Source organism: Sminthopsis crassicaudata, chromosome 4 (assembly GCF_048593235.1).
Source record: "Sminthopsis crassicaudata isolate SCR6 chromosome 4, ASM4859323v1, whole genome shotgun sequence".
Taxonomy (NCBI): Eukaryota; Metazoa; Chordata; class Mammalia; order Dasyuromorphia; family Dasyuridae; genus Sminthopsis; species Sminthopsis crassicaudata.
This window is the reverse complement of record NC_133620.1, coordinates 255,059,409-255,070,681: the sequence shown is the minus strand read 5'-3', so window position 1 is coordinate 255,070,681 and position 11,273 is coordinate 255,059,409.

Sequence of the window (11,273 nt, the reverse complement as noted above, 5' to 3'; positions counted from 1 at the left end):
CCTAGAAAATCCTACTTGTAGTCTTAGTGAATTTTGCCAGTCAAGCACTATTTTTTGAGGCTGAATTTAATAATTGGTCATGAGGTATGAGAGAAGCTTAGAAAGTAGCATGTGACTTCTCCACCATCTTGGCTCTGCCCCCAATCTTGAAAATCTTGAGAACATTCTAAAATCTAGGCCTTTAGATGTTTATTTTCCTCCTTTTCTCCACTCTAAGCCTATTTGCTGAATACCCATTGTATGTCTAGAGTCTTATTTTTTTAGGGTCTTAAAAATAGATTCTTCTCTTCTCACCCTAGAGAAGTAATGTTGTCCTTATTAGATAATTAACCTACTGCATTTAAATGATTTTCCCAGAAGAGATGAACCAACAAGCTTCAGGATTTCAAATAACTAATATTTAACTGCTGAAGACTGACTATGCAGCTTAATTTATCCTCTCACAACTACAAAACCTATCTTTCTTCTATCAACTAACATCAAAAAAGCCCTATCCAAGTAGAATGGGAAATGCTTATTCCAGCCTCCCCTACATATGTCCTGATCTGCATTAGCCCTTTGGAAAAGCAAGTATATCTTACAAATAGGACACAGATGTTTAAGCAAAGCCTTCTTGATTTAAATTGAATAATGGATTTCTCTAAGGTCACAAAGCTAGCTTCTTGCTGTTTTGTCTCAGACTTTTTATAACCTTGTGGATCACAACACACCAAACCCTTCTTTCTTCTACTATCTCCCCAAATCTATCCAATTTCATGTTCATTGCTTCCATGATACTATTCATCCATCTCATCTGTCATCACCTTTTCTTTTTACCTTCAATCTTTTTCAGCATCAGGGTCTTAATGAGTCCTTTCTTTTCATTGTATAGACAAAGCAATTAATATTTGGTATTTGACCTTCCAGTGAATAATTTGAATTAATTTCCTTAAGTATTACTTGATTTGATCTTCTTACTATCTAAAGGACTCTCAAAAGTCTTCTCCAGAATCACAATTCAAAAAATTCTGTGACAGTCAAGTTTCCTTATAAGCCAAATCTTATAGCCATATATTGTCTCTAGCTCTGAATATGCAAACTTTTGTCAGCAAGATATTTGTGGGGTTTTTTAAAAAATATGCTATCTCAATTCAAGAATCTTGCAAGGTCATATGATAGTAAATTTATATATGGAAAGGAATCACAGAAATTGTTTCCCCTTCTAATTTTACAGATAAGAAAACTGTGAATCAAAGAGTTTAAATAACTTGTAGTATAACAAACTAAATGGACGAGTGAATATTTGAATACAGGTTATCTTGACTATAATCCCAGAGTTTTAACTACTATCCCATCCTACAGCTTTTTTTTAATCCCAAATCCAATGTTATTTCAGTTACATCTTTCTTGTTCTTCCTACATATTATGTATTCTGCATCTATAACACCTAGACATATTTCTGTTTTCTACTTAAAGGAAAAAAAAAAGATCTAGGGGCAGAAGAGTAATAGTAATTCCAGTGGATAATAGGGATTCAGGTACCATTGTCATAAAAACCCGTGGAAATGAGATAGATATCACATGAATTGAATTGCATCTGTCAGACTTTCAAATTTGTGGCATCTATCTTTATTTTTTTTTATTATATATATATATATATATATATATATATATATATATATATATATATATATATATATATATATTTTATAATATTATCCCTTGTATTCATTTTTTCCAAATTACCCCCCCTCCCTCTATTCCCTCCCCCCGACGACAGGCAATACCATACATTTTACATGTGTTACAATATAATCTAGGTACAATACATGTGTGCGAATATCATTTTCTTGTTGCACAATAAACATTAGAATCCGAAGGTATATGCAACCTGGGCAGACAGATATTAGTGCTAACAATTTTCATTCCCCTCCCAGTGTTTCTTCTCTGGGTGTAGCTACCTCTGTCCATCACTGATCAACTGGAAGTGAGTTGGATCTTCTTTATGTTGAAGATTTCCACTTCCATCAGAATACATCCTCATACAGTATTGTTGTTGAAGTGTACAGTGATCTTCTGGTTCTGCTCATTTCACTCAGCATCAGTTGATTTAAGTCTCTCCAGGCCTCTCTATATTCCTCCTGCTGGTCATTTCTTACCGAGCAATAATATTCCATAACCTTCATATACCACAATTTACCCAACCATTCTCCAACTGATGGACATCCATTCATCTTCCAGTTTCTAGCTACAACAAAAAGAGCTGCCACAAACATTTTGGCACATATATGTCTCTTTCCGCTCTTTAGTATTTCTTTGGGATATAATCCCAGTAGTAGCGCTGCTGGGTCAAAGGGTATGCACAGTTTGATAACTTTTTGGGCATAATTCCAGATTGCTCTCCAGAATGGCTGGATTCTTTCACAACTCCACCAGCAATGTATTAGTGTCCCAATTTCCCCACATCCCCTCCAACATTTGTCATTATTTGTTCCTGTCATCTTAGCCAATCTGACAGGTGTGTAGTGGTATCTCAGAGTGGTCTTAATTTGCATTTCTCTGATCAGTAGTGATTTGGAACACTCTTTCATGTGAGTGGATATAGTTTCAATTTCTTCCTCTGAGAATTGTCTGTTCATATCCTTTGACCATTTATCAATTGGAGAATGGTTCGGTTTCTTATAAATTAGGGTCAGTTCTCTATATATTTTGGAAATGAGACCTTTGTCAGAACCTTTGTTTCTAAAAATATTTTCCCAATTTGTTACTTCCCTTCTAATCTTGTTTGCATTAGTATTATTTGTACAGAAACTTTTTAGTTTGATGTAATCAAAATCTTCTATTTTGTGATCAATAATGATCTCTAGTTCTCCTCTGGTCATAAATTCCTTCCTCCTCCACAAGTCTGAGAGGTAGATTATCCTCTGTTCCTCTAATCTATTTATTATCTCCCTCTTTATGCCTAAATCATGGACCCATTTTGATCTTATCTTGGTATATGGTGTTAAGTGTGGATCCATATCTAATTTCTGCCATACTAATTTCCAGTTTTCCCAACAGTTTTTTCCGAATAATGAATTTTTATCCCTAATGTTGGAATCTTTGGGTTTGTCAAAGATTAGATTGCTATAGATGTACCCTTTTTTGTCCTTTGTATCTAATCTGTTCCACGGATCTACCGGTCTATTTCGTAGCCAATACCAAATGGTTTTGGTGACTGCTGCTATATAATATAGCTTTAGATCAGGTACACTTAAACCACCTTCCTCTGAGTTTTTTTTCATTAGTTCCCTTGCAATTCTTGACCTTTTATTCTTCCATATGAATTTTGTTGTTATTTTTTCTAGGTCATTAAAATAGTTTCTTGGGAGTCTGATTGGTATAGCACTAAATAAATAGATTAGTTTGGGGAGTATTGTCATCTTTATTATATTCGCTCGGCCTATCCAAGAGCACTGAATGTCTTTCCAATTATTTAAATCTGATTTTATTTTTTTGGCAAGTGTTTTGTAATTTTTCTCATATAATTCCTGACTTTTCTTTGGTAGATGGATTCCCAAATATTTTATACTCTCAACATTTGTTTGGAATGGAATTTCTCTTTGTATCTCTTGCTGTTGCATTTTGTTAGTGATATATAAAAATGCCGAGGATTTATGTGGATTTATTTTGTATCCTGCCACTTTGCTGAAATTTTGAATTATTTCTAGTAGCTTTTTAGCAGAGTCTTTGGGGTTCTCTAAGTATACCATCATGTCATCTGCAAAAAGTGATAGTTTAATTTCCTCATTTCCTACTCTAATTCCTTGAATCTCTTTCTCGACTCTTATTGCCGAGGCTAGCGTTTCTAGTACTATATTGAATAGTAATGGTGATAGTGGGCAACCTTGTTTCACTCCTGATCTTACTGGGCAAGGTTGCAGTTTATTTCTATTGCATATTATGCTTACTGACGGTCTTAAATATATACTCCTGATTATTCTAAGGAATAATCCATTTATTCCTATACTCTCAAGAGTTTTTAGTAGGAATGGATGTTGGATTTTGTCAAATGCTTTTTCTGCATCTATTGAGATGATCATATGGTTCTTATTAATTTGATTATTAATATGGTCAATTATATTAATAGTTTTCCTAATATTAAACCAGCCCTGCATTCCTGGAATAAATCCTACTTGATCATAGTGTATTATCTTGGAGATGATTTTCTGAAGTCTTTTTGCTAATATCTTATTTAAGATTTTAGCATCAATATTCATTAAGGAGATTGGTCTATAATTTTCTTTCTCAGTTTTCGATCTACCAGGTTTAGGTATCAGTACCATGTCTGTGTCATAAAAGGAGTTTGGTAGGACTCCTTCATCCCCTATTTTTTCAAATAATTTATATAACATTGGGGCTAATTGTTCTTTAAATGTTTGGTAGAATTCACATGTGAATCCATCTGGCCCTGGGGATTTTTTCCTGGGGAGTTGATTAATAGCATGTTCTATTTCTTTTTCTGAAATGGGACTATTTAAGCAATTTATCTCCTCCTCTGTTAATCTAGGGAGGCTATATTTTTGGAGAAAGTCATCCATTTCACTTAAGTTATCAAATTTATTGGCATAAAGTTGGGCAAAGTAACTCCTTATTATTTCTCTAATTTCCTCTTCATTGGTGGAAAGATCCCCCTTTTCATTTGTAAGACTATCAATTTGATTTTCCTCTTTCTTTTTTTTGATCAAATTTACCAAAGGTTTATCTATTTTATTGGCTTTTTCATAAAACCAACTCTTGGTTTTATTTATTAATTCAATAGTTTTTTTACTTTCAATTTTATTGATTTCTCCTTTTAATTTTTGTATTTCAAGTTTAATTTTTGGTTGGGGGTTTATAATTTGGTCTTTTTCTAGCCTTTTAAGTTGTAAGCCCAATTCGTTAATCTTCTCTTTCTCTATTTTCTTCAAATAAGCCTCTAAAGATATAAAATTTCCCCTTATTACTGCTTTAGCTGCATCCCAAAGATTTTGATATGATGTCTCATCATTATCATTATCTTGGGTGAAATTGTTAATTGTTTCTATAATTTGCTCTTTCACCCAGTCATTCTTTAAGATGAGATTATTCAGTTTCCAATTACTTTTTGGTCTATTTACCCCTAACTTTTTACTGAATGTAGCTTTTATTGCATTGTGATCTGAGAAGAAGGCATTTATTATTTCTGCCTTCCTACATTTAATTTTGAGATCTTTATGTCCTAATATATGGTCAATTTTTGTATAGGATCCATGAACTGCTGAGAAGAAAGTATATTCCTTCCTATTGCCATTCAGTTTTCTCCAAAGGTCTATCATACCTAGTTTTTCTAATGTTCTATTTACTTTTTTAATTTCTTTCTTGTTTGTTTTGTGGTTTGATTTGTCTAAATCTGAGAGTGCAAGGTTGAGATCCCCCACTATTATAGTTTTACTGTCTATTTCTTCTTGCAGTTCTCTTAACTTTTCCTTTAGAAAGTTAGATGCTATACCACTTGGTGCATATATGTTTAGTATTGATATGGCTTCATTATTTATGCTACCTTTCAGCAGGATATAGTTTCCTTCCTTATCTTTTTTAACGAGATCTACTTCTGCTTTTGCTTGATCTGAGATAAGGATAGCTACCCCTGCTTTTTTGGCTTTACCTGAAGCATAATAGGCTCTGTTCCAACCTTTTACCTTTACTCTGTATGTATCTCCCTGCTTTAAGTGTGTTTCCTGTAGGCAACATATTGTAGGGTTCTGCTCTTTGATCCAATCTGCTATCCGTCTCCGTTTGATGGGATCGTTCATCCCATTTACATTTACAGTTAAAATTACTAATTCTGTGTTTCCTGCCATCGTATTATCCCCAGATTATACTTTTTTCCCTTGACCCCCCTGATCCCCCTCCCCGATATTTAATTTACAGACCCCCCTTGTGACGCGCAACCCTCCCTCTTTTTTTTTTTTTTTTTAGGATCCCTCCCCCCTCCCTCCAAGTCCCTTCACTTATTCTCCTTTTCCTTTCCCCTTTTCCTCTCCCCCCTTTTAATGAGGTGAGAGAAAATTCTCTGAAAAACAAATATGTTAATTATTTACTCTTTGAGCCTCTTCTGATGAGAGTAAGATTCACACAATGATTCTCCCCCTCACTAAGTTCCCTCAGATATGGTGTATTTTCTATGTCTCTTCCTGGGATGTAGTTTCCCTCTTTTTATCACTCCTTCCCCTTTTTCTGAACCGACCTCCTTCCCTTTACCACACCCCCCTTTTTTTCTTTTATATCAGTAAAATCAAATTATCCTTGAGTATTTTTTATATACCCACAACAGAGTTACAGTTCTCAAGGGTTCTGTGTACCTTTTTCTGTTTCTCTTCAGTCTTGTGGATGTAGATCAAATTTTTTGTTTAAGTCTGGTTTTTTTCTTAGAAACATATAGAATTCCTCTGTTTCATTGAATGACCATCTTCTTCCATGGAAAAAGATGCTAAACTTAGCTGGGTAGTTCATTCGTGGTTGCAGTCCTTGATCTTTTGCCTTTTGGATTATCAGGTTCCAGGCCCTTCTATCTTTTAATGTGGAGGCAGCCAGATCTTGGGTGACCCTTATTGTGGCACCTTGGTATTTAAATTGTTTTTTTCTAGCTGCTTGCAGGATTTTCTCCTTTGTGTGGTAATTCTGCAGCTTAGCCACAATATTCCGTGGTGTTCTTTTTTTAGGGTCTATTTCAGAAGGAGTTCGATGAATTCTTTCCACATCTACTTTCCCTTCTGTTTCTATTATCTCTGGACAGTTCTCTTTGATAATTTCCTGTAAAATAGAATCTAGGCTCTTTTTTTGGTCATAGTTTTCTGGAAGTCCAATAATCCGCAGATTATCTCTCCTAGATCTATTTTCCAGGTCTATAGATTTTCCCAGTAAGTATTTGACGTTGTTCTCCAGCTTCTCATTTTTTTTGTTTTGTTTGACTGATTCTTGGGTTCTCTGTGAATCATTCATTTCTATTTGTTCCATCCTGACTTTTAAGGAGTTATTTTCTTCTTTCACAGTTTTTAGTTCTTTTTGTAAATGCCCAATTTCGTTTTTAAATGAATTATTTTGCTCTATTGAGTTTTTTTCCATTTCCCTAATTTTTTTCTTTTGAGAATTATTTTCTTTTTCCAATTCAGAAATTCTATTTTCTTGTGACTTTTTTATCTTTTCCAATTCAGAAATCCTACTTTCCTGTGTTTTTTTAACCTTTTCTAATTCACTAATTTTGAAATTTGTGGCATCTATCTTAATGTATAAGAGTAAGAACTACTTTATATACACTATAGACACCTCCATAGTTGTGAATAATTCCTAATAAAATAAGGTTTCCCCCTCTAGTCATATTTTTGTCTTGAGTTCCATTTCATTCATCCATCATTTGAATACACTTTTGGGAAAAAATACACACACATATATTTTGCTTTTCTTCTGAAGTGTCATTGCAAATAATGAAAGCCATCAACATGTACCTGAAGGTCTTATACCCATTTACTACAATATGAAATAAGGATTTCAATCTAATTCATGACTTATAAAGAAAAAAGAGCTTAAAATTTTCAGAAGAGTAAGGTAAAATGCCAAAATGAACATAAAGTACTATTATCCTTTTTCACATATTCAAAAGATGCAGAATCAATGTTTTAATAACTATCTAAACTATTCTGAAGAAAGTAATAGTTGTCTTAATTGGTTAGTAGGGGCAGCTAGGTGGCGCAGTGGATAGAGCACCAGCCTTGAATTCAGGAGGACCAGAGTTCAAACCTGTCTCAGACACTTAACACTTCCTAGCTGTGTGACCCTGGACAAGTAACTTAACCCCAGCCTCAGGAAAAAACAAACAAACAAAACACACACACACACACACACACACACACACACACACACACACACACACCCACACACACACACATCATGAAATATAGTGGCCAGAAAATTCAACAAAATTTACAATAACTTCAAGATGAAATGTCTGGATCTAAGAGGACACCTCAATTTCACTGACAATGATATTGTATAATGCTTAGGACAAAATTCACCACAGTTCACTTGTCCTTGAATTATGTGATAGTTATGATTCTAAGGCCTTCCACTTATTGGAAGAAGTGATATGAAGTTGACAAGGTAACTCTCTCACTATTTAAGGAAAAGAAAATTAAGGGCTGATATTCTCTTCTTGGTCTCCTAGGGAGGCTAAAATGGAATAATAATAATAATAATAATAATAATAATAATAATAATAATAATGTGATTTTCAATATTCTAGAGGAATATGATATTTTGAACACATACAATCTCAAAGTTTTCTATCATTGGATCTGTTGCTAATTAAAAGATGCACTAAAACAATTAAATTATAATTGTATATATAATAATTAATAATTAACAAAATGTAAAGATAAAGTTCATAACTAATCATTATATTTTATGGAAAACATATAAAAGTTCTGCAAGGGTATTGAAAATGAAAGCTGGGAATCCTGTATTCCTTATAGAAAAACAGTTACTACTTTAAGAAGAAATCTTATTTTTTTAAGCTATCACACACAAGTGAGTTTTTAAATGTTTATGTCTACATCCTCTAGGAGGGTAGTTGCCATGGTAATTTCCTGTTAGCTGCAAGCAGGTGTTTTGAGCTCTAGTTATATCTCTACATCATACCTGTCAAGGGGGGTGCCAGGACAGCATGCTGGTGTGATCCTCTGCCCTTTTTTCTTTCTTTCATGTGAACTACAATTTTCAGACACTAAAAGAAGAGAAATGTCATATTTTATATTTAATTTCTATCACTGACTAGTCATGATAGAAGAATAATAGTATTAATAGAAAAATAAAAGTATTAATTTTAAAAAGTAGAGTAGGCTACCATTTTTATATTTTGATCCATACTAAAAGTCTCAGAAGTAGACAAGGAAGTATTTTGCTCTTTTCAGTTCTCAATCAAATTTGTAGGATGTTTCCTTGTACGCATTAAATCAAAGATGAAAAGTACCTGCACTGCTGGAGGCTGAGGCAGGCATTGGAAGAAACTAGCACTAATTATGATAATAAAGCAGACAAGAGGAGAAATAGGTCTTTGTGTAGAGAGGTCACAGAAACTTAATCTTGGGTGCAGCAAAAGTACAGCTAGTATAGAAAAGTAAAGATAATTTCTTGCTGACTCCTTCCTCCCCTCTTACCATGCTGAGTTTTTCAGTTTATATTTGAGAACCTGGAAAGAATATATGTTCAAGTAATTAAAAACATAGGAGAGGAGAGAGATGGATACAGAACAATATAAAACTTCGGGGAAGCAGTTAGGACCTTATATTTTGAAATCCAGTTAGCCATTATGTAAATGATTTTTGTTCTTCATTCTGGATCAAAAAAAAAAAAAAATATATATATATATATATATATATATATATATATATATATATAACCCTTTATTCAGAATTGTGGAGGTTGATTATCTCTGCCCTGAGATTCATAAAGACATCCTCAGTTTCTAGTAAGTAGGCCCTGATGTTTCTCATTTCTAGTTTGGAGTTGTAGAGGACAAGCACAAAGAACATGGGTATAGAGTTCAACATATGTGCTCCCTTCTGTAGATATTCTCCATCAAAGAAAATTAGAAAGATGATTTCCCCTTGCTTCCCTCTAGGAACAAAATATGGTTACTTATAGGAAAGGCATATAATGAGAAGTACTTGCTCAGATGAAGCTGAGAGGAGAGATTCTGGATCTGTAGATCCTATCTGCTGTAATCTTTCTTCTTCCTTTTTTGAAAGTAATTCCTGAAAAAAGCCTTAGAGGTGTCCTAATCTGGCTAATCCTAAAGTCAAAAATTACCAAGTTTGAGAGAAGTTAATTTTAGGCATTTTTTAATTTGAGAGGTAGTCATCAGCCCTCCAGAAATCTATTTCTTTAACAGTATAATTCTCAGAAAAGAAAAGGACTTATCTTTCAGTAATTTATAGAAATAAAGCCTTCTAGAGGGATATACAGACATACATAGATGTATATATACTTGCTAAATTGCTAAATTGTTTCGAGTTGCTCCTCTGAATTCACTGCCTGCACTAAAATGAACGTCATAAGGATATTAAAAGTCTCCTTATGTACATTCATGGAGTCTTTATTCATTAAAACCTCTTTCTTAAACCTTTCCTACATGAACCCAATAATCTACTGTGTATTCCTTTTCCCTCCTCAATTTACAAACTTGCCTAAGAATCTTTAGAAATTCATTTTGTTTTGGCTTCTATTTTCTCAAAATTTAAGAATCAAGATTACATTTAATACTAATCAAATTTCCTCAGGTTCTTCCCCCTTTATCTTTGTAATATTATGCTCATTTTCAAAATGTTTTATTGAAGAATCTGATAACTAATATAAAAATATTATTTATTTTATAATTTCAATTTCTCTACTGGGGTAATTATGTTCTCACTGGATTATTTAAGTATCCAATTTGCTTTTTATTGGACCATTTCAATACAAAACTGTAGGAAATTTGTCAATAAGAAAAAAATAAACAAGCAACAAAATACCAAGGAGAAAGAATAATAGGAGAAAGTCTATTTTTTAAATTACTAATTGTAACAAAAATTTTCAGATCTGTCCTAATTGAGATGGTCAAGCTTTCATTGATTGCTATTATAATATACAGATAATACAATGTTTTGGGTCAATTTTTGGCTAGAAGATAAAAAAAATACAGGTAATTTTGAAATTTTTACTGTGAGGTGCTACCAAAACATCTTAAAATCTAAGATTTGCATTTATTTCCAAGGAACTAAACATTTGGACTTGACAAAAGAATATGTGCAAAGACTTAAATTGATGCTAAAAAGAATGTTGACACAATACTAGTTTAAATCCTTTTCTTTTGTTTAATGTGCTATATGACTTTGGACAAATCACTTCCCTTCTCTTAGTTCTTTCACCTATAAAATAAGGAAGTAAAACTGCATGGCTTTTCATGTCCCTTCCATTTATAGATAGGATTCTATAATTCCCATGAAATAAATTACTGTCCATCTGGATTAAGTTCAAAGTACTGCCTGGACTTTTTTTCTGTATTTCACATCCAAATACAGAGTACTAAAGAGAATCTCAGAAAGCAAGAAACCCATTCACAATCTTTCTTACTCTTTTGGAGACACAACTGAACCCAAAGTGTGTATTTAGTATAAACTTATTCAATCATAATAGCTCATTTTTTTTCTTTCTTCAAAATCCCACTTTCCTCCTATTATATCTCACCAAGTCATCATTGC